The sequence below is a fragment of the Stenella coeruleoalba genome (assembly GCF_951394435.1).
Source record: "Stenella coeruleoalba genome assembly, chromosome: 13".
NCBI lineage: Eukaryota > Metazoa > Chordata > Mammalia > Artiodactyla > Delphinidae > Stenella > Stenella coeruleoalba.
The window spans coordinates 65,327,141-65,349,253 of record NC_137159.1 but is presented as its reverse complement, the minus strand read 5'-3'; the positions used below and the strand labels follow the sequence as shown (position 1 = coordinate 65,349,253).

At 41.1% G+C, this 22,113-nt stretch overlaps 1 protein-coding gene across 1 annotated transcript in view; it reads right to left on the bottom strand.

The window, feature by feature from the left end:
* The window catches only part of LOC307196046 (xanthine dehydrogenase/oxidase-like), a gene marked incomplete at its 3' end in the record, with an annotated part of 102,556 nt that overhangs the window by 23,956 nt on the left and 56,487 nt on the right, over positions 1 to 22,113 (bottom strand). The window contains exon 6 of the mRNA XM_079940775.1: positions 3,699 to 3,831. The remainder of the gene's footprint in view (positions 1 to 3,698; positions 3,832 to 22,113) is intronic.

The window sequence follows — 22,113 nt, the reverse complement described above, 5'->3', positions numbered from 1 at the left end:
TTCCCTATCACCCCAGCCACAAGTGGTCCAACCTTCCTTGAATTCCTTGTAAATTTAAAATACCTTTAAAGTACAAAGTCTGAAAAATAAGTTTCTTTCGTAGAGGGTTTCTCAGGGTTTTAATATTCATCCATTCATTCTGTCCACATTCATTGGGCACCTACGATGTGCCAACACCATACAAAGTGGTCTAGGGATATCTAAGAAGAGTATCTGGTGGGGATACTTTTCTTTGAAATACATTTTGGAATATGGTACCTTACCTAATCACAATCCACTTTGCCAACTAGTTCATAAACTCCTGAATGGTAAGTGCCTGGTCTTAGAGATTGTATTCCTCCAGTACATATGTGTCCCATAGGCTCAGGCCTCAGAGGAGCTTGTAAATGTTGACGACGTGGGTAGGTGGGTGGGTGAGTGAGTGACTGTTGCCTCCTCACTGACTGCTGCTTCTCGTGGGGGTCACTCCTGGACACCTTCAACTGCACCCTACACGCCGAATCTTCCCAGACTCCTCTAGGGGCCACCATCTCCACTAACCAGAGAGTGACTGTTCAGAAAAACAAGAATTCTGTCCTCCAAGAGGATGGTCACTACGGTGATACCAAAATCCTGGGCAGCTCTTTCCCTTCGACTCTGACTCTAGATCAGATGTGGAAACCATCGTCACCAAGACCTGTCACCACCACAGAAGGCCCTCGAGGTATTTGATCATTGACATCTTACACCCTCTCCAGGACCACAGTGAGTGAAGACAGAATCCTGGACAGTGGTCTGAAACAGGGAGAGTAGGAAGCTCATATTTAAGAGTGAGTCACTAAGTACCAACAGCTTCTTTGGTAACCTCCTTGCACAATATCTGGTAACAAAAGATCTAGAATATCTCGGAAATAGAATTAGGAAGAAACTTACAGCTGTCTTTATTTGACTGGGAATTCCCTCGCTTGGTCTAGTTTTTATAGCGCTTTCACCTTATCCCTCCTTGCATTGCCTCACCACCTTTCCAGCAGATTCTCAAAAGTCTGCGTGTTTATAAAATTAAAAGCACTGATATTCATCACAGAAACCTGTAGTAGTAGAAGCTTCAAGAGATAGTAGGGTTTGGGCTTCCCTGGTGGCACAGTGGTTGGGAGTCCGCCTGCCGATGCAGGGGACACGGGTTCGTGCCCCGGTCCGGGAAGATCCCACGTGCCGCGGAGCGGCTGGGCCCGTGAGCCATGGCCACTGAGCCTGCGCGTCCAGAGCCTGTGCTCCACAATGGGAGAGGACGGGAGAGGCCGCCACAGTGAGAGGCCCGCGTACCGCAAAAAAAAAAAAAAAAAAAAAGAGATAGTAGGGTTTGATGTAATGATACTATCTACAAATTTTAAATTGCTTTCCTAAGGTGAAAATACATGGGGAAACAATTTTCACCAAACCAGATTCACCTTGAAATGCTCGCTTCTAGATCCGGTGCATCATAGCAAACCATCCCCAAAGAAGAACAGAAGCTTGTACCGTCACACGTGAACTGATGGCTTAATAAATAATCAAACCTTAGAGTGAGACTCTGCCTTGGAAGTCACTGAATCCGTTTGCTCACCCAATATAAAAATTGCTTAGAAAAATGCCATGAAGATGCCACTGTGTAAGTAATGGATCGAGAAAGCCAATTCAACGACTATTTCTTAAATCTCTACAATGCAATTGCTGAATGTGACAAAGTCGTTGGAATTCTTGGCCGCAAGTCTAACAGCCACCAACAAGGAAGATTTGCCCTGCTTCTTAGTTTGCTACCAGAGGCCAATCCTGAAAAGAAGTCGGCACAGAGAGACAGCTCTGCACCTGGAAGAGCACAGCTGACCCCAGTTCCCAGGGCCACCCAGTGATACCACTCAAACTGAATCCAACAGTCCTGGGAGCACTGACATTGTGGCGGCTCATGGAATTCCCCTGCTACTCACCCAAATATATCCTGACAATTTAAGCACTAGATGCATTTTAGTTCTTGAAAATTGCCTCCAAAGTCACCCAGTTTCTCAACTCAAAACTGCCAATGCTGCAAAACGAATAAAATTGCTCTGACGATGGGGTATAATCATCACTCATGCTGTGCACACGGCCATTCACAATGCAGCCAATGCTACCCTTTCACTGTCGCTTTCCTTTCCAACAAGGGAGCTGAAGCAGATGCAAGCACCTCAACACCCGCGTAGGGAGAGCAAGTGGACAGTGGAGACAAGGTGATGTACTTGCCCCCTCTTCTCCCTGCACCTGCATTAAGATCCGCAAAGATGCTCACCCTTCCGGTGCTGCAAGGACTGCTACCCTTATCATAAGACCGCCCTCTGCCCTACCATCCCCACCTTCCCTAGGTCCCTGTGCAGCAATGAAGTTAATCCAAGTGAGCAATTTTTATCAAAGTAAGAGGTTTGCAATATTTATATGTATAACTAAGTGGGGGGGGGGGAGAAAAGCGTGCCCTTTAAGAAATAAAAATTGTGGCTTGCCACAAGATGTCAGTATATGTCCTCACACAACTTAGCTGTTACATTTACACAGATGAAATATCAGAATCAAAGCTGTGTACATCTGAGGGCTTCCCTGGTGGCGCAGTGGTTGGGAGTCCCCCTGCTGATGCAGGGGACGCGGGTTCGTGCCCCGGTCCAGGAGGATCCCACATGCCGCGGAGGTGAGAGGCCCGCGTACCGCAAAAAAAAAAAAAAAAAAAGCTGTGTACATCTTATACCCTGAGATTAGCAAGAAAACACATTCCTGCTCCTTTTCTCAGTAAAGAAAGCAACAAAAGCCTTAGGATACATTTGATTAAACACAGAAATGGAGGTGACCTCCAATCTCACCTAGAACCCTGCCCACCTTTCTCAGCTTCCTGCCAGTGTCTCTATTACCGCGAAGAGGTGGCAAGGAGCATGGGTGAGCTCACAGACGCCTTTCTTCTCGCTTCCCTCCCCATCACTGCTTTACCCTGTGAGTATCTTGACTGTGTTCTAACCCTGAGAAGGTCTTCTTTCCCCAGTGTTACCCCAAATGCAGCGACAGGTTTGAAGGAAGAGAGAAAGAGAGAAGGCGAACAAATAAGGGAGAACCCAAAGAGAGAGAACAAGAACAGGTCTTTTCCGGAGGACACACATCCCTCCCGGGGATCAGGGAAACCAGAGAAAGGGTCAGCTTCTGCTTACCTTTTTGCCATTCACAAAGAAAACCAACTCATCTGCTGTCATTGTCACGGGTTGGGGGTCCCTGAACTCCAGGTACCTTATGCCCAAGAGGCACTGCCAGTTATTACTGCTCTGCAACTTGAAAAATACGCCTCCCAAAAAAATGAAATGAAGTCAGCCGATGGGAGGGACCAAGCTCAGAGCTTCGGGGCATGGCGAGTTCTTGGCAAAAGACACCCGTTTACATAATCAAGGAAAATGCAATCACACACAGCAAATCACACCCCCAACACCTGTGTCGAAGAGCACAGAGGAAGACACAGGCAGATATCAGCAAGGAGGATGCTGGTGCCAGACGACTGTGGGTCTTAGGAACCACCCTCACAGAACCTGCTTCATCCTCCCACTTGCTGAAGACGGAGAAGGCGGAAGGGCCACGGTCATAGTGACAGACACGGCAATAGAGGTGATTCACACCCTCCGCGTCTACACTTGTCATTTTACCATTTAGGTTTACAGCAACCCAGACTCAGCACTTACATGCAGGACTCATTCTCCCAGAGCTTGGAGGGGTCTGGAGTCATAAGAGGCAGAGTCCAGTTATTCAGACGCAAAATCTTGCATTTGACCTCAGCAGGTCTCTTATCACTTTCAGAACGCACTTATTTTCATCCTGTAATGGGCAAATGAATGACATCAAGAGCAAAAGGCTGAGTGACAAATGATGTATTTTTGGAAGTGCTTCGTAAATAAGCAAACAACCAAAATTTCTATTACTATTGCAAATGTATTCTCAAAAGCACAGCAAAAATAATCCTGATAACAAACCACTTTTGAGGTTTTCCTTTTGTTTCTCTCAGGGAAACATCCTTGGTTAAACTGTCAGAATAACTCATAAAAATATTGCAAAATACTGTACCAAATAAAATGTGCATATCTCATAGGCATAGGCCAAATTAATACAGAGCTGAAAACCTTCCCCCATCCAGTCTCCATTAACTCCTGGTATAAACACACATGCATATCACCCACCCAGGCAGCACCAATGAGCTCTAAAGTCCAGCGGCCAACTGCCCCTCCCAACTCTCTCTCTCTCTCTCTCTCTCTCTCTCTCTCTCTCTCTCTCTCTCTCTCACACACACACACACACACACACACACACACACACACACACACACACACACACACACACCAGCATTCTCTCTGGTCTTCTACGAGGCTAGCCTCTGTGAAGTAGGTCACTTCCCCTACACCCCCTGAAAGATATGAGTGGGGAAGAAAGCAGTATTGGGCAGATGTGCTTGGTACAGAAATAATCTAGAGAAACTGAAGACTGCCAGGACAGCCACCATGTTATCAACACGATGCCGCTCTCCACACAGACTTTATTTAAGCAGGAGATGAAATTCCACTCGTAGGGTGGCTAATCATCCCAATTTGTCCCCAACTGTCTTGGTTTTAATACTAAATCCCTGGCGAATCCTTCAGTCCAAGGCAAACTAAGATGATTGGTCAGCATAAAACAGTGGTTCTTAACTGGGGAAGGGGGATCTTCATCCCAGGAGCCTTTCTGGCAATGTCTGGGGATATGTCTTGTTGACAGAAATCATCAATAATCAATTAATAATAATAATAATAGAAGAGAGTTTTAGTTGAGCCAAACTGAGGACTACACTCCAGGAGACAGTGTCTCCGATAGTTCCAGAGAAACATGGTTTTCAGAACAGTTTTATATCTTGTCAGAAAAAAGAGCATCTAACATGACAAGAGTACATCCCTTCATGGTTTCAGAAAAGACAGATCAGCACATACACAGCACATTTACTGACAGATCAGTAAAGCCCTGGCACCTGGGAAAGGAGACTTATCATGAAAGGAGCACCAGCACCGGTGTCCCAGGAAGGGAGGCATTTACTACTTATCTTTAAAATGGACAGTTTTACTTCTGGTCAATGCAGCCTTTTCTTTATCAGTTAAACCAGGTGTACAACGTATATTTAATAGGTCACAAAACAGGCTGTTCTAGTTAGCATAAAGTGAAATCATGTATATGCCAGAATGACTTCCCCATACCCCAATATGTGAAAATTTCTTCCATCATTTCTTTTGATTGAATAAAATCTTTCAAAAGAAAGCAGTGATGACCAAAGCATTTGTCCCTTGATGCCAGAGTGGTTGCTGCCTGTCCAACATATCCCTCGGTGCTAGGACTTCCTCTCTCTTTCTTTTTTCTAGGAAAAGAGTTGCCTAATTATTCTCATTGGGGAGTAATTAATTAATCAACCAAAGTAAACACAGAGGTATATGATGATGGATAAACACAGGGTATATTATCAATTATATCAAATTGTTGCACAAACTTTATACTTGTGTTTGGGGCAGTCAACTTAGAGCAAACAGTGATACATGTCATGAGTACCTTGAGAGCTAGGAAAAGAATAATAATACGTACTACAACAGTGACAATCATCTATAAAGCAAATCAGGGGAAAAAACGCCTATTACTGAGGGAAGCTAACCAAAGAGATTATTTAAAGGGTTAGTTTCCCATACATCTTTTAGCCTTTTTGCCTTTTGGGAATTTTTTTTCTAAGTGTATGCCTACTTTTCCACAGGTGTTGATATAAGTGCAACAAGTAATGTGAGCAATAGCACAGCAACTCTTGTTAAGCCAGCAGAAAATCTAAGGCAACCTTGTTATCAAATACTACTTGGGCTGAGGAGCTTAGGGATGTCTGTTGTGCTGCAGTGCTTTTTGCAGTGTCCTCAGCTATTTGACCAATGGTGACTGATAGATTTCTGATCATCTCTTTAGAAACAATGGGGTAGCATAATGTACCAGTAAACATAATGATTCTATTTGCCAGCTATTAAGACATTTATGTGCCCATCTTTGGGAAAGTGGGTCAATTCTAATACCACAAGCAAAGATAAAGCCTGGGGGAGCACAAGCAGTCTCAATGATAGCCTTGTTTTAATTGGAAGTTTTCTTAACATAATATTAAACCACGGATCATTTTTCTTGCAGCTTTTCCAAAAGCTATCTGTATGGCATTTGACATTTAAGAGTAGCTGGCATAATTTACTCGTGTTTTTCTCTTTAAGGCATCTGTTAATTAAGTAAGGAACAAAGTGAAGCAGTCCTAGAGTATGTTGTATCTGGTCTCTAAAGACTGAGGACAGTATCAGACAAGGGATGGACACATTAATATGTTGAAGAATTTGAACCTGAAATGTTAGGCCAGAGAGAGGTCATTCTAGATGAGTGGTAATGTTTGGAACATCAGAAAAGTCGGTGCCAGGTATTAAGAGGGGCCTAAATCAGTCTTGTATTCACTGATTAATTTGATGACAGATCCAACAATGTGTTAAATTGCCCTCAGTAACTATACGCTGTGACAACTTTACTACACAATGTTCTTTTCATCCTGAACACTGGTGCAAAAGCATAGCTAGAAATAAAACAATAATTTTCAATTTGATAGAGAGATAAACATTTGGTAAACAGTTCAATTGAACTGATAGAGTGAGTCTTACAGGCTTGGTCCAGATTCTTGGGTCCGTTTCTACCACTGATGTCTTCTTCTCATCTTGGCTAGATGGTACTTGCCTCAGTCAGTGAAAGCCAGGTCAGGAATAGGTGTTAAAGTTCACTTGGGTGGAGGGGACTTTTTTAAATGAGAGATGTGAATCCATGAGTCTATGCCCTTTAATTTGAGAGCACATGGATTAGTAGACAATACCTGATAAGGTATTATCAGGTATCATTATTTTACAACATGGCTTCAAAGAATCTTTTGTTTGATTTCTTTTCCAATGTGCATAATCTCCTGCAGAGATTGTACACATTGCAGGTTATGGGGCATCTGATCTTTATCCAAAGATAGATTATTGAGGTAAGCTTCAGAACCAAGCTTAGAATGTCTTCTAAATAATTCAGTGAAACTTCACAATAATGTAACATAGAAACAAGGAGCCATCTAGGAAATGAGTCTTAGGCAATAAATATCAAACCTCAATGATAATTAACATCATGAGAACTTAATATACATGAAGGTATATTAATGAAACAATTTTTTCCCTCTAAAATTATCCATATCTCTACAAAATATAGCCAAATTAAGACTAATCTGTTTACAAAATAAGTCTGGTTTCAATAAACTTGGCCTGACTATTAACATAAGTGTAATTGATCATATGGACTCTTTGAAGTTTGACTTCGTTGGACCTTTTCATAAGGAATCCAAATGGAACTTTCAACAGGCTTCTTAAGGCCAGGAAAGTCATGCCAAGGACTTGCCATCAGATTCTGCCTGTAATACCTACAGGTTTGGTAGGCTTTCTCTCTTCTCAAGATCCAAAATATCTTGAGGTTCCTGCAAGTGCCAGGAAGTGGCCCTCCTTGATCACCTGGTAAGGTTGCTGGGAACCTGGTAAGTAAGGTACCAGCTTGTTTTTTCAAGGGGCTATATGGTTCCATAAAGTCTACCTTAGTTCTTTAAAACTATCTAGCCATACTTTATTTTATGTATATTCCCAAATGTGACATTTCGGTCAAAGCCATAGTAATATTGCCAGTGTTTCCAACTGCGTCTTGTTATAAGGAGAACAAATTCTTACTGAACTCATGCAAATAATTGCATTGCCATGAAAATAAGAATACTCACTAATTAAGAGTTTCCAAATTCTGGTGGGATCAGGAAGGGAGAAAAGGTAAAAGTTTTAACTCTGATTACAAAGGTATAATTTACCAAATTGGTGTAAGTCATAATTAGCTTAGGGGAAATGTTTCCTTATATCTGGAAAATAAAGATGAAAGGCCAGTAATACTTCAGACAAAAAAAATCACTAAAATTACCATTATATTTATCAGTTCATTCAATCCCATATAACTAATTCTTATTCTTCTTGAGTCCAATATTTCCTTTAGTTCTGTTGATCTTGCCTGATGATTGAAGGCAATAGTGTCAGCGATAATTTCAAGAAGTTTGCAAGGTTTTTGTTAAGGCTCCTACAATTTACACAGGAAAGTGGGTGCATTGATCACTGGAGACTGTGGAAGGTATACCCCAAGTAGAAAACATTTTCTAACAGTTTCATTGTCATTGTGAGGGCACCAGCCTTGCAGTAAAGGAAGGCTTTAACCCATCAAATGAAAAATGGAGTTTGCCAGGGATCCAGGAAGAGCCAAGCAGTCATCTTGGGTTTCCCAAGGCCCAACTATTTAATTTACAGCTATTCCTTACACATCTCAATTCCTCTGATTTAGGAGCAGACTGTTGCCATGTTACAAGGACATCAGGATGGCAAAAGTCTGACAATGAGGGGTTAATTTTTTGCAGAAGTAGAATGGACTTTATACATGCCATAATCTTTACAGATTCTGTTGTTGTTGCCTTTGCATGAAAGTCTGCTGGGCATTTCCCTTATACTTGAGTTCAGTCCCTTTAGTGTGAGTCCCAATTTTGATGATAGATAACATTTTATGTCAGGACATATAAGACTTCCAGGAATTTCACATAATTTCTGGAACACTTACAATGCATATAAGTGTCTGGAACACTTATAATGCATATGTAGTATCCATATGTATGGAAACTACTTAAAGAAAGCTGAATATTACTTTTTATTGTTACATAAAGAAAGCTGAATATTTTATTTACTGACAGTGCTTCCCATGACAACATGCCTAATTAATTTAATATCTCTCTTTTTATAAGGAAAGAAAAATATCTCAAAGTTAGTTCTAAACCAAAAGACTTCATTTAGAATTTGAGTTTGGGAAAGTTTGTCAAAGATATCAAAAAGGTTTTTAAAACAGTCAAATAAGTCACTGTGAAAAAAGTGTTTAGTCATTCACTTAGCCAAAGTGACAATAAAATATTTCAAAGGCAAATACAGAAAGACAACAGATTGCTTAAAATGTAAAGAAAGTTTTACAATCCGTTATCAAAACAGATCAATATTCCAAGAAAACTTTGTCCTCCTAACAGGGAGAGAACCAAATGCTAGTTTCGCAGCAGCTTACCTTTAAATTCAATCTCAGCCAGTCCTGACCACCACTTTTCTCAGGGTGCCTTTTCCACAAACCTCCCACAACTTTCTATATCCAAATTTGTCTCTTATTTTCTTTCCCATTTAGAAATAACCAGATTCAGGACAAAATCACTTTTTTTTTTTTTTTTTTTGCGGTACACGGGCCTCTCACTGTTGTGGCCTCTCCCTTTGCGGAGCACAGGCTCCGGACGCGCAGGCTCAGCGGCCATGGCTCACGGGCCCAGCCGCTCCGCGGCATGTGGGATCTTCCCGGACCGGGGCAGGAACCCGTGTCCCCTGCATTGGCAGGCGGACTCTCAACCACTGCGCCACCAGGGAAGCCCGATCACTTTCTTTTTACCTTAACAAAATGCAATTCCATTCCTCATATTTTCTTTTACTAGAATCACACATCCTACTTTCCTTGCATATTGAAATGTTTCTCTTATTTTTCTAGTATGTTTAATTACATATGTGTTACAATTTTTAACCCTTAAGAACCTGAATCGCTAGCAAAAAAAACCAAGAAGCAACAATTGTGAACTGTGTGTATACCAGCATTTCCTGACTGGCAAACTTATGTACATATTCCATAACCTCTAGAAACACACATATTCTCACAGCATAATTTCTTTCCTTAATGTGGTACAAGATGTGTGTCCAATAAACCAAACATCTTTAGTTTTTCTCTAATAAAAGACAAAAGTAGGTAAACATTGACTTGCTTAGCATTAATGTTTCAGTATTTTATCTTATTAAAAATGATCTAGATATTAAATGAATTCCCATCATCAAACTTAACTTAGCAAAACTCTAAAGTTTCAAGTAAACAAAAATCTGGAGAAACTATTTTTAAGTAAACATACCATAAAACATAAGTATTCTTAAAGAATCTTCCTAAAAACCATTTATTTTATTACTTATGAAAGTATCATCATACCAAGTTAATTTTCTTATTGACAAATTTTCCAACAGAGATAACAGGAGTCTACTGACTTCCCATAAACCCAAGTACAATTACAGTATTATTCTAATGTTGATGACTCTAAAACCATGTCTGTATTAATTATACCAACAACTTAAACTAACTTTAATACTGAATATTAACTTAATATTCAATATTTCCCATATCTCATGAACACAAAACTCCTTTGAGTAAATTTCTATTATATTTCTGAAAATTTATATAAGCACCTATTTGTTTAAGCTATTAAATAGAGATCTTTTACAAACTAATTTTGATAATACCACCTGAAGGTAGAGACATATCATGTCTATGACATATACATAGACATACATACATCCAGATATACACAGAGATCTCATAGTTTTCCTACTTGAGTTTGAAAAGGTCTCTTCTCCCTTTTTCTTTTTTGTTGTTTGTTTGTTTGTTTGTTTCACGTTTTAGGTTCTGCTGATTAAGCCAAGGCCATAGTCTCAGGAGATGTAGGCTATGTTTACATTTCAAGGACATGTAAAAGTTATAACTTCAAGCTTTCTCCTAGAAATACTTTTGTTCCCTATGGGTCAGAATTTTGAAAAGATATTTTATCAAGCCAGCTTTATTTTCTAGCTGCATATGTAAAAACCAGTTTCAAAATGTCAAAAGAGCCCCATCCTGGTCATTTTAGGGCCAGATAAGTATTTGATAGTACTGTATTGGTTCAGTACCAATGGTACATGAACTCAGCTGGAGTTCTAGTGGGTGGCTGCCCATCTGAGAGATGGTAGGCTTTGGAAGTACAGTTTATCTTTTACTTTCATTTTATTTATAAGGTCTTAACAATTTTAAAGGACAGTAAAGGGAATCAGAAGTGTGCTACTTTTTTAAGTTTTTTAAGGAACCTCCATACTGTTCTCCATACTGGCTGTATCACTTTACATTCCCACCAACAGTGCAAGAGGGTTGCCTTTTCTCCCACCTTCCCCAGCATTACTGTTTGTAAATTTTTTTTTTTTTTTTTCTGGTACGCAGGCCTCTCACTGTTGTGGCCTCTCCCGTTGCGGAGCACAGGCTCCAGACTCGCAAGCTCAACAGCCATGGCTCACAGGCCCAGCCGCTCCACGGCATGTGGGATCTTCCCGGACCGGGGCACGAACCCACCTCCCCTGCATCGGCAGGCAGACTCCCAACCACTGCTTGTGTTTGTATTTTTTACAGTTTTTTTTTTCCTGTAATTGATACCTAGTCTCATAGCATTGTGGTCAGAAAAGATACTTGATATGATTTCAATTTTCTTACATTTACCAAGGCTTGATTTGTGACCCAAGATATGATCTATCCTGCAGAATGTTCCATGAGCACTTGAGAAGCATATTCCGTTGTTTTTGGATGGATTGTCCTACAAATATCAATTAAGTTCAAATTGTTTAATGTGTCATTTAAAGCTTGTGTTTCCTCACCATATAACCCAGCAATCCCACTACTGGGCATATACCCTGAGAAAACCATAATTCAAAAACAGTCATGTACCACAATGTTCATTGCAGCATTATTTACAATAGCCAGGACATGGAAGCAGCCTAGGTGCCCATCCACAGATGAATGGATAAAGAAGATGTGGCACATAGATACAATGAAATACTACTCAGCCAGAAAAAGAAACGAAATTGAGTTATTTGTAGTGAGGTGGATGGACCTAGAGTCTGTCATACAGAGTGAAGTAAGTCAGAAAGAAAAACAAATACCATATGGTAACACATATATATGGAATCTAAAAAAAAAATTGGTTCTGATGAACCTAGGGGCAGGACAGGAATAAAGACACAGATGTAGAGAATGGACTTGAGGACATGAGTATGGGGACAGGTAAGCTGGGACGAAGTGATAGAGTAGCATTGACATATATACACTACCAAATGTAAAATAAATAGCTAGTGGGAAGCAGCTGCATATCACAGGGAGGTCAGCTCGGTGCTTTGTGACCACCTAGAGGGGTGGGATAGGGAGGGTGGGAGGGAGGTGCAAGGGGCAGGGGATATGGGGATATATGTATACATATAGCTGATTCACTTTGTTATACAGCAGAAGCTAACACAGCATTGTAAAACAATTATACTCCAATAAAGATGTTTAAAAAAAAAAAAGAATGCTATGACAGTACATTAGGTCATACTGACTGCTACCTTGCCTTGTAATATTCATCTGCCATACTCTGGTCATTTTTCCTTGAATGTCTTAGCAACTAGGTTATTGTCACTTTTTCCAATGCTATCCCAGTTGTAATTCTTGGTGATTTTTATAACTCATTTAGATGATTTCTCCAACATACTGGCATCTAAATTTCTAGACTTTGTGTACTCCAATGGTCTCAATTTCCCCCCTATTTCAGTAACTCACAATTATGGTTTTATGATAGACTCTACTGTTATCAATAAAGGTGACTAATTTCAGTTTTCTATTATACAACTCACAAGAAAGAAAGAAAGAAAGAAAGAAAGGGAGGGAGGGAGGGAGGGAGGGAGGGAGGAAGGAAGGAAGGAAGAAAGAAAGAAAGGAAGAAGGATTAACTGGATGGAAATTTGAAATATTAGAAAATATGTCATGAAAAAATACACAATACAAGCAATAATTAATTTTATTTAACAATAATAACAAAAACACCAACACTGATATCTAATTGTGGGTTTAAGCAAAACAACATAAATATAAATAATAAATTAGTAATGCAAATTTTTTAAAGTGATTGCAACTACAAAGCTCTAAATCTTTGTATTATTAGGGGTGTTGATAAACTCTATATTTCAAGTTAGAATGCTTGTTAAAATATTAAAACTGCATAAAAAAATAAAAAGAATAATATGTATAATTTGCAAAATAAAATCTAAAAAATATTCAAGTAAAAAATGCAGAGGAAGGCAAGGAAGAATAAAAGTTTTTTATAAATCAGAATGAAACAGCAGAAATGAATAAAAAGAAGAAAATATGACTCTAGAGAGAAAAGATAAATGAAAGTCTACAGTGAATAGGTTAGTTGTCAAAACAAAATGACTTGCATGACAGAATAAAATTTGTTAAAGGCTTTATTCAGCTGGTGAGCATCGAGGCTACTGGAAGACCAGATGATTCCGGCATTGAAGTAGGATCAGGCTTTTTATAGGACAAGGGAAAGTAGAGTAAGGGAGGTTTTGGCTTGGCAGAAATTTTTAACTTTAACTGAAACTTAAAAAAAAAAAAAGAAGTGTGCTACTTGCGAGCTTAGCTCATCAAGGTGTTGCCCTCAAGTCAGTGCAGCTCTTTTGTGTCTCGGTTTCTCCAGCCAGCTGTCTAAAACCACTGTGCGGGTGCAGAGCACTGGATGACAAATTCTTACGTGCATCCCCAGGACAGCTATAAACTACATAAAGTGTCATGATGGGGTTCCCTGTGGGACCACTACTCGTTATGACGATCATTTCTCAGACACTTCCTCTAGGTTGTCAGTTGCCTGAGAATGCCTCTGGTCTGGAAGGAACTAGTGTCCCTTCTTTTGAGAGCTGAATGGACTCAGTCTCTCATTTTGCTCTCAAACAGCTTTTTCATAATATATACATACAAATCTTTCCAATTTAAGCCAAATTTGAAAAAGAGGTCAGCCAAAACTTTTAACTCTAAATTTCCTTCTAGGTTTTTCCTGCCTAGGAATTCCCTCTAGGTTCCTGGGTAAGATATCACCTCTAGGTCCCTGCCTAGGAAAGCACTCCAAAGTTTCTTCTGGGCTTTTCTTGCTTAGGAATTCTCCCTAGGTCCTTTTCACCTAGGAAATATAACAAAAATTTCTTCTAGGCTTTTCCTGCCTAGGGATTCCTCCTAGGTCCTTTCTACCTAGGAATGGTACCGGTTCCACAATAAAACTTCAAGGCTTAAGATGACAACTTGAACAAAAGTCACAGGAACGTCAAACTTAACATAAAGAGGTCCATATATCAGGAAGAACTCACCAAAGCACCAGAAGAATTCTGTGACGCCAGGGCAGTGGGGACTCAAGGGGTCTGTGCTAGGCACTGAGTCCAAAGTAGACTCCAGGCGACCTCAGGTGGGTTTTTCTGATAACTTGTTGACTACACAAAGTAACGTCAAAGAAATCATCAATAATCAATCTACCATACAAATAGAAGAGAGCTTTATTGGAGTTAAACTGAGGACTACAGCCTCAGACTCTCAGATTGCTTTGAGGAACTGATCCTGAGAAGCATGGTTTTCAGCACAGTTTTATGTCCTGTCAGAACAAAGAACATCAAACATGACAAGAGTACATTATTTCAAGATTTCAAAGATGACAGATCAGCATGTACACCAAAAGTCAGTACAGCCTTGGCACCTGGGAAAGGATCCTTGTCACTGAAGTGTACTAGCACTGGTGTCTCAGGAATGGAGGCATTTAATCTTTATCTTTAAAATAGACATTTTTACTTCTGGTCAGTGCACTCTTTTCTTTAATGGTTAAAGCATATGTATAATGTAGTTTAACAGGTCACAAAACAGGCTGTTCTAGTTAGCATAAAGTTTAAGTTAAATCATATATAAGCCAGAATTACTTCCCCATACCTCAGTATGTGAACATTTCTTCCATCAGTTTTATTGACATGACTGGGGAAAGTTCCTACTGGTATTTAATTGATAGAGGCCAAGGATGCTACTAAACACCTTACAATGCATAGAACAGCCTCCTATAAACAAAAATTATCTGGTCCAAAATGTCAATGGAGAAATCCTGCCTTAAAAGGAATAAGAAGGAAGGAGTTTGGGAGAGGTAGAGGAGTGAAGCTTGGGTAGGTGCTTTATAATGGGTCAATTCTCCCAACAGTGCCCACACCTCTGTGATGGAGAGGCATTTCCCCTATTCACTGATCTACCCAGCTTTACAAGACCTCCACTTCCTCCTAGCCAGTCTCTAAGCAAAACACCAGGACACTCTCAAGGTAAAGGGGGAAGGCTGAGTAAAGAGCTCAGGTTTGGGGTTAGGTAGACAACTTGAGTATTAGCTCCACCAGTTCTGTGTGACCTTTGGCAAAAATCACTCTCTTGGCTTCAATATCCTTATCTACGAAATGGGGCTAACTATACCAGCTGTGTAGGAATCCACACTAGTGAGAATTAAATGAGGCAGAGGTTAGATGTTTTGCCCATAGTAAATACTCAACATACACTTTTGTCCCAAAGTATCCGTGGTGGGTTGGTTCCAGATACCAAAATCCACAGATTCTCAAGTCTCTTATGTAAAATGGCTAGAGTACAATGAATACAGTCGGCTCTTCATATCCCTAATCACAGTTTAGCATATGCGGATTCAACCAATCGTGGATCAAATGTCCTGCCCTTGGTTGGTTGTATCTGTGGAGTTGAAACCAATGGATACAGAGAACTGATTGTAAGGATTGATTTACTTCCCACTCAGCCAATCATAAGCCTCCTTCTCTTATCTGGAGAAGAAATTCCACTGTTATTATGGAACATTTCAATAAGGGCTTATGTTGTCATTCAGATTTTATGTCTGTAATAACTAGTTTCTATAAAACTGAGATCTAACAAAACTCTGACATATTGATACTTTAACTTAGTATGATTACTTCTAATTCAGAAGAATATTTGTGACCATGTCTTTCTCTGCAGTTTTTCAAGGTGCTGTAAATTAGGTCTTCCCCAAGCTGAAGACCTTCTGTATATGCTTTCAACGTTGGGATGCAGTCTCAGATTTGGGCTGAATAATGGGATTTCGTGGTCTTGAAATAGGCCAACTATAACTTACATGACATTAATTTCCTTCATTTCCCTAAGGACTGCTTGGTTTATAATATGCACTGCATTGGCATGTGAGGTCCCAAAGTCCACAGAAAGGTCAGATAAACCCTGAGGCCTCCTGGACACAGACCTCTTCCTCTTGGAACAACACTGTTAGGAAATCATAAAAGATAGGAAGAGAGAAAATGCTGCCAAGAGCCAAGTCATTATTTCTGGAAGAGTGAGCCCCCTTGGGGCCAAGTACTCCCTGCAAAAGAGGAAGAGCTATTCAGGAAAGCTTTGGCGTGTTCTCTGAAGCCTTACGCTGGGCTGGGTCGATAGCTGTAGAGCCTTTGCTGCTTCTGAGTTGATTCTCTGGTAGCTTGTGCCCTGGCAGATCCCCAGCTCCCTTCAGAAGTCTCACTGCCAGCCCTAAACCTGCCTGTGCAGCAGTGCCTCTGGTCTGCTCACTCCCTCTCTTTGAATCCAGATGTGCATCGTTTCTGTGTCTGACAGGCATCCCCTGTTCACTTCCTTCACTTACAACAAACTTTACTTGAAAAAAAATCACTTTTCTTTCAAAATATTCCATTGTTTAGATTATTTTTTACTAAGTTGTTGGGGTTTTTGTTTTTTTAGCTAAGACTGGTTTCCCTCCTACATACGCCCATTCTAGATGAAAGATGTCACTATATTCTCAGAGCATCACTGCCCAGCACCTAAGTCCTCCCTTGTTCTCCCAGATGTCTAGTTTATTAACCAGTCCTAATAATAGTTCTTAACAACTGAATAGCATTTCTTTCACACAATGTGATTTGTTTTCATCCTTATAAAAGCCCTGCAAGATGAGCAGGGAAGTTATTATCTTCCCTCTCCAGACAAAGAAAATGGTGGTCCGATAAGCTGAGTTGCCAACTGTCTCACAGTAAGCAAGTACCGGTTTCTACACCTGTCACCCACTACCCAGCAGAGAAAGCATCTCTTTGATACTTCTTCACTAACTAGGAAGCATAAAACCCAAGATTTTTAGCATAGCACTCATGGGTCCTCTCAGTCCAGCTGAAATTCAGCCTTCTGGTTGTTGAAGTCTTTCTCTCAGGCCTGGATGGTGAGCCCCTGAAATCAGGAGCAGAACCGTTTACTACTATATTGTTGGTGCCCAGCATAGGGCCAGGTATATAAAAAGGATCAATAAATGCCCATTGAATTAAGCCCACAATGCAAGGAATGAACTGAGTTTTCAGAAATGTCTAAGCCTCTGCCTTTTGCCAAATATGGAACTCTCTCCCATCACTCCATACATTCTTAGAACCATTTAAAGTCCCTCACCAGCTTCTTTCCAACTAAACTTCTGTCATTGATATTAGGTAACCAGCTGGTATTCCTCAGCACAAAGGCCACATTACTCTATTACTACTGAGAAAATCAACCCTTGATTTTCTATGTACATCTGCGAAGTAGATCCTTTTAGAACCAACAAGGTGGTATTATCCAAAAGTGGATACAGAGTCAAAACTAAAAGCACCCGAACTTCTGCCTGGGTCAATACTGCTGACACAAAGCTCAAGAAGTAGAAAAGGCCCAGAAGCAAATTTAAACCCACTTTATCTGTCTGCACATATTATGTTTTCCAATAATACCTTTCAATAAACTCTATAATCTCATCATCATTGTGATGATGACAATGTGGGCTTGTCTGGATACCAAGTAAAGTCTCTCTTTCCAATCTGAGCTGCTCCAGCACAACTCGGGAAGGAGAGTCCTTACTGCTTTGCTCATTCAAAGGATCAGCTCACATACAACCTGTAGGCAATATGGCTGAATGTGTACCGTTAGGGAAAACTATTTTCACAACTGTTTGCAGCCCTATTCCTCTCCCCTGATTTATTTTTCTTATTATCATCTGAAATACTATATAATGTACTCACTTAAATGTGTATTGTCTATCTACCTGAACCTAATAGAAGGTAAGTGTGGCAGATGTGTCTACCTGCCAACCAAATATTCATGCCTTCCTTTTCTAATAGAGAGTTTCTGCTGGGAAACAATTACCAGCCAGGTGCGACATTTCCCAGCCCCCTTCCATGTGGATAAAGCTATATTATTGCGTTCTGGTTAATGAAATATGGGTGAAAGTGATGTTAACAATCTCCAGGTTGCCATTTTCTCTCCCACTCTCTGATCGCTAATGTCTACGTCCAGCGTAATCTTGGAAGCCTCACACTAAGTATAACAGAGCTTCAAGTCAGCCAAAGTCCTTAAATAAATATTACAATGATCTGAGCATTCTCCTCCCCTACCTTATTGCTTATTTGACTTTTTAGGAGCAAGAAATCAACTTGTATTGTATTTACCCACTGAGATTTCTGGGTTTGTCTGTTACAACATCTAGGATTACATTCACTAAAACAATAAGTTCCCCAAAGACAGACGTGTTAATGTGTGTTTTCGTCAGTGCAAAACACTGCCTGGGCATGATGAACACAACATTAATTCAAGAAGTATTTTGAAATTTCTTCTTTGTAGTCTTTTGTTAGTCCCAAGAGTAATCAAATTCTCTATAAATAAGTTCAAACCTGTCTCTTTCATGTAAATGGAGCAAATGATTAAAAAGAAAGAAATAAATATTTCTTGAATACGGAATGAACAAACGAATGAATTACAGCAATGAGGGGACCTGGTTTTAGTTAAAGGCAAGGGAGCGGGCTTCCCTGGTGGCGCAGTGGTTGAGAGTCCGCCTGCCGATGCAGGGGACACGGGTTCGTGCCCTGGTCTGGGAGGATGCCACATGCCGCGCAGCGGCTGGGCCCGTGAGCCATGGCTGCTGAGCCTGCGCGTCTGGAGTCTGCGCTCCGCAACGGGAGAGGCCAAAACAGTGAGAGGCCGGCGTATCGCAAAAAAAAAAAAAAAAAAAAAAGGCAAGGGAGCATGGCTCAGATGTCTGGCTTGACCCATGTGCAAAGCTGCATGTGTAAATGATGGCCACCAAGGATTGTGGGCCCCTGAGAAGAAGACTATTTGGTCTCCTTCCCAGATCCTTGGCCTTTAGTGTCCCCATCCTCACATTCTGTTTTAAGGATGGGCTCAGAGCAACCTCTACACAAGGCAATATTCACACACCCATTCATTTATCAACTTTAATAGGACTCTGCCCTATCTCAGGCACTATGACAGGCTTTGGTAGGGTCAAAGAACACCCTCATTTTACCTTATAGGTAACCCATGATTTCTGAGCCAACATTTCAGAAACTGAACATTTCAGAACATTACCTTCCCTCCTAAATATCACCACTCCCCAAAGCAAAGATGCAGATTTCAGGCTTATATAGTGATTTTTAATAAATATATTTATTTATTTATTTTTGGTTGCGTTGGGTCTTTGTTACTGTGCACAGGCTTTCTCTAGTTGCGGTGAGCGGAGTCTACTCTTCATTGCGGTGCGCGGGCTTCTCATTGCGGTGGCTTCTCTTGTTGCAGAGCATGGGCTCTAGGCACGCGGGCTTCAGTAGTTGTGGCATGCAGGCTCAGTAGTTGTGGCTCGCAGGCTCTAGAGTGCAGGCTCAGTAGTTGTGGTGCACGGGCTTAGCTGCTGCGCGACATGTGGGATCTTCCCGGACCAGGGCTCAAACCCGTGTCCCCTGCATTGGCAGGTGGATTCTTAACCACTGCACCACCAGGGGGAGTCCCGTATATATATTGATATTTTTTAAATAGTTATGATCTGAAAACTTGAGAGCTTCCTTCAGACCTCCCAGGGCTGCCTCCCTAGTTTTAATACAGTAGCCTCTGGGAAGTCAAGTCAGGGTGCAAGAGTGTATAGGAGGATCACCTGCTGCTCCCATTCTAAATCTGTCCTTGAACCAGAACTCTCCACAAGAACACAGTGTTGCTAATGATGCTATTTGCTTTGTGTTTCTTTTAAAAAAGAAGGAACACCATCTCTCCTGCTTTAAAAAAGAAATCCATTAAACTACTGTTTACATCCCAAGGCATAAAGCCCAAAAAGGGAGCACAGTCCCCAGAGCAATCAGGGACAGAGAGCAAGCCAGCCACCTCAGACCTGTTCTCTAGACTAAGTTCAGTTTTCCCAGTGCTCAAGGAGAGGAAAAGGAAACTGGAGCAACCTTCTGCATAGAGTCTTCCCTTCTGCACGAGTCCTTCCTGGTGGTCTTATCCATGCCTGGCCAATGCTGTCCACTGCTGATGGGACCTTCCCTTCCATCCTTTCTTGCACTTTTGGAAGAAGTCTACCCTTCTCTCCAGAGTCTTGAAAGCTAGTTGATCCTTGGCATTTGTGGATTAATATTTGAGATTTTAGCCATTTGTGGGTAATCCCAAAGTTTCATGGCATAATATTTGCCATTTTTCTGAAGCGTGAATTGTAATCTCATGAGCTATAATGCTGCATCCACGTCACAGCACGCTGAGCAATTCTCATCGAGTGATTTAAGGAGATTTCTTATACTGTTAGCTTTATTTTAGTACATTTTGTGACAACTGGAGAAATTAAGACAACCACATCTCCTCACTGATCTAGCAAGTAACCTTAAGGTCTTTTAGGAGAGTATATAGTCCTTGCTACAAATGCTGCAATGGAAGGCCTCCAGTCCTAAGGCTAGTCTACTGGTCAAAGTTAAATCACTTCCCTAGTAGGAGACATTTTGAAGAGGACAAAGATTTACGAAGCCACTAATATATGCCAAGTCCTAAATTAGGCATTCTATATGGATCTCATTTACTTTCTACAATATCCCTACAAGATAGATATCATTTCTTCTTTTCTATATGAAAAAGCTGTCTGGACTCAGAGAGGTTATGTAATTCACATGGCTGGTAAGGGGGAACCAGGATTTGAACCCAAGTTCCTCTGATTCTAGAATCTTCTGAAAGCAAAAGAGAGCAGAGACTAGGCTTTCCTAGCTCAACACCACCTATTATAGGGGCTGGAGGCAGGGGAGAAACTGCTTCATTGATAAAGGTCTCACTTAACACTGAAGAGGTATCAGCAGTGAGAAACTTTGACCTTGAGAGAATCAGAGGAGTAGAGTAGGGGATGAAACAACAAGGAGAATGGTGTGCAGTATGGCAGAAGCAGGCTTAGGGCCGCTCAGGTCTGTCTTCTGAAAATACACGGAGATAGTTTACATCTCTGTCTTTACTCTTACAGTCCCCATAAAGTGCTTCATAGACAAAGATCACCCAGTGAACAGAAATTGTCAGACTACAAGATGTCAGACTGCAAGAATCTTAAGGGATTCTATAATCCCAAAGTAAATGTAAAGTGTAAAAAAGTTCTAGGGAGAGAGAAGAAACAGACAGGAAGAAACAGTAGGAAGTCAGTGAAATCTTAGCTGTCACCCATCTGACAACTGACTCCCTGGGGACCAAGAAAAAGGTCCCAGGTCCCAGCCTCACTCTGCCAGGAGAGAAGCAGATGAAACAGGACATGTGACCACTGTCACCACTCCTCCAGAAGCCCAGGCCCAGGATGTGCAGAGAAGGGCAAAGCCAGGAGCATTCTTGCAGGGTCTACCCGACACTTGGACTTGGCCATTTTTCTCTAGGAGAACAAGGAAGCTTCTGGAAAACAGTACCCTTTGGTGGTTTGGTAGCTTCCTGGAGCATGAAGGGAACATGAATCTGGATGGGAAAGGTTTTAACCTCCCATAGATGATACTTGTGGGCCTGATAGATTTAGGACATAATGAGACAAGAAGGAAGACAGAACACCCAAAGGGAGAAAAAATAGAGTGGTTCCCAAGGATGACGAAGTTACCTCAGGGACCACTCCATGGCCTCTTAATCTAATTTCCTACCTCTGTGATTCTCGGATGTCTTCTAGAACCAGGTGAGTAGCCAGACCAGAATAGTTAACAGTCCTTAGTGACCTGGCAACTATAACTTTTCAGTCTTGATCGCTATCAGTGATATTAAATGTCCCCTATTCATCACCTGTATCTAATTATCACCATTATTCTGAGAAGCTCATATGGAAGTAGGAACTACGGTGACAAGGATCTCGTGACTGAATCACACAGCCCCAGTAGCCACGTGTGGGTGCCAGGGAAGTAACAGCTCCCAGGAAATGCATGAAGCCCCTTGCCTGGAGGCTGAATCAGAGTGCCTCAATGGTGGGTCTGTGAGCAGAGTTCGTGAACTTGTTCCAAATAAGAAAAGGAATATCTTCTTCCAAGGCAAAATCTTCTAGCTTCCCATTCC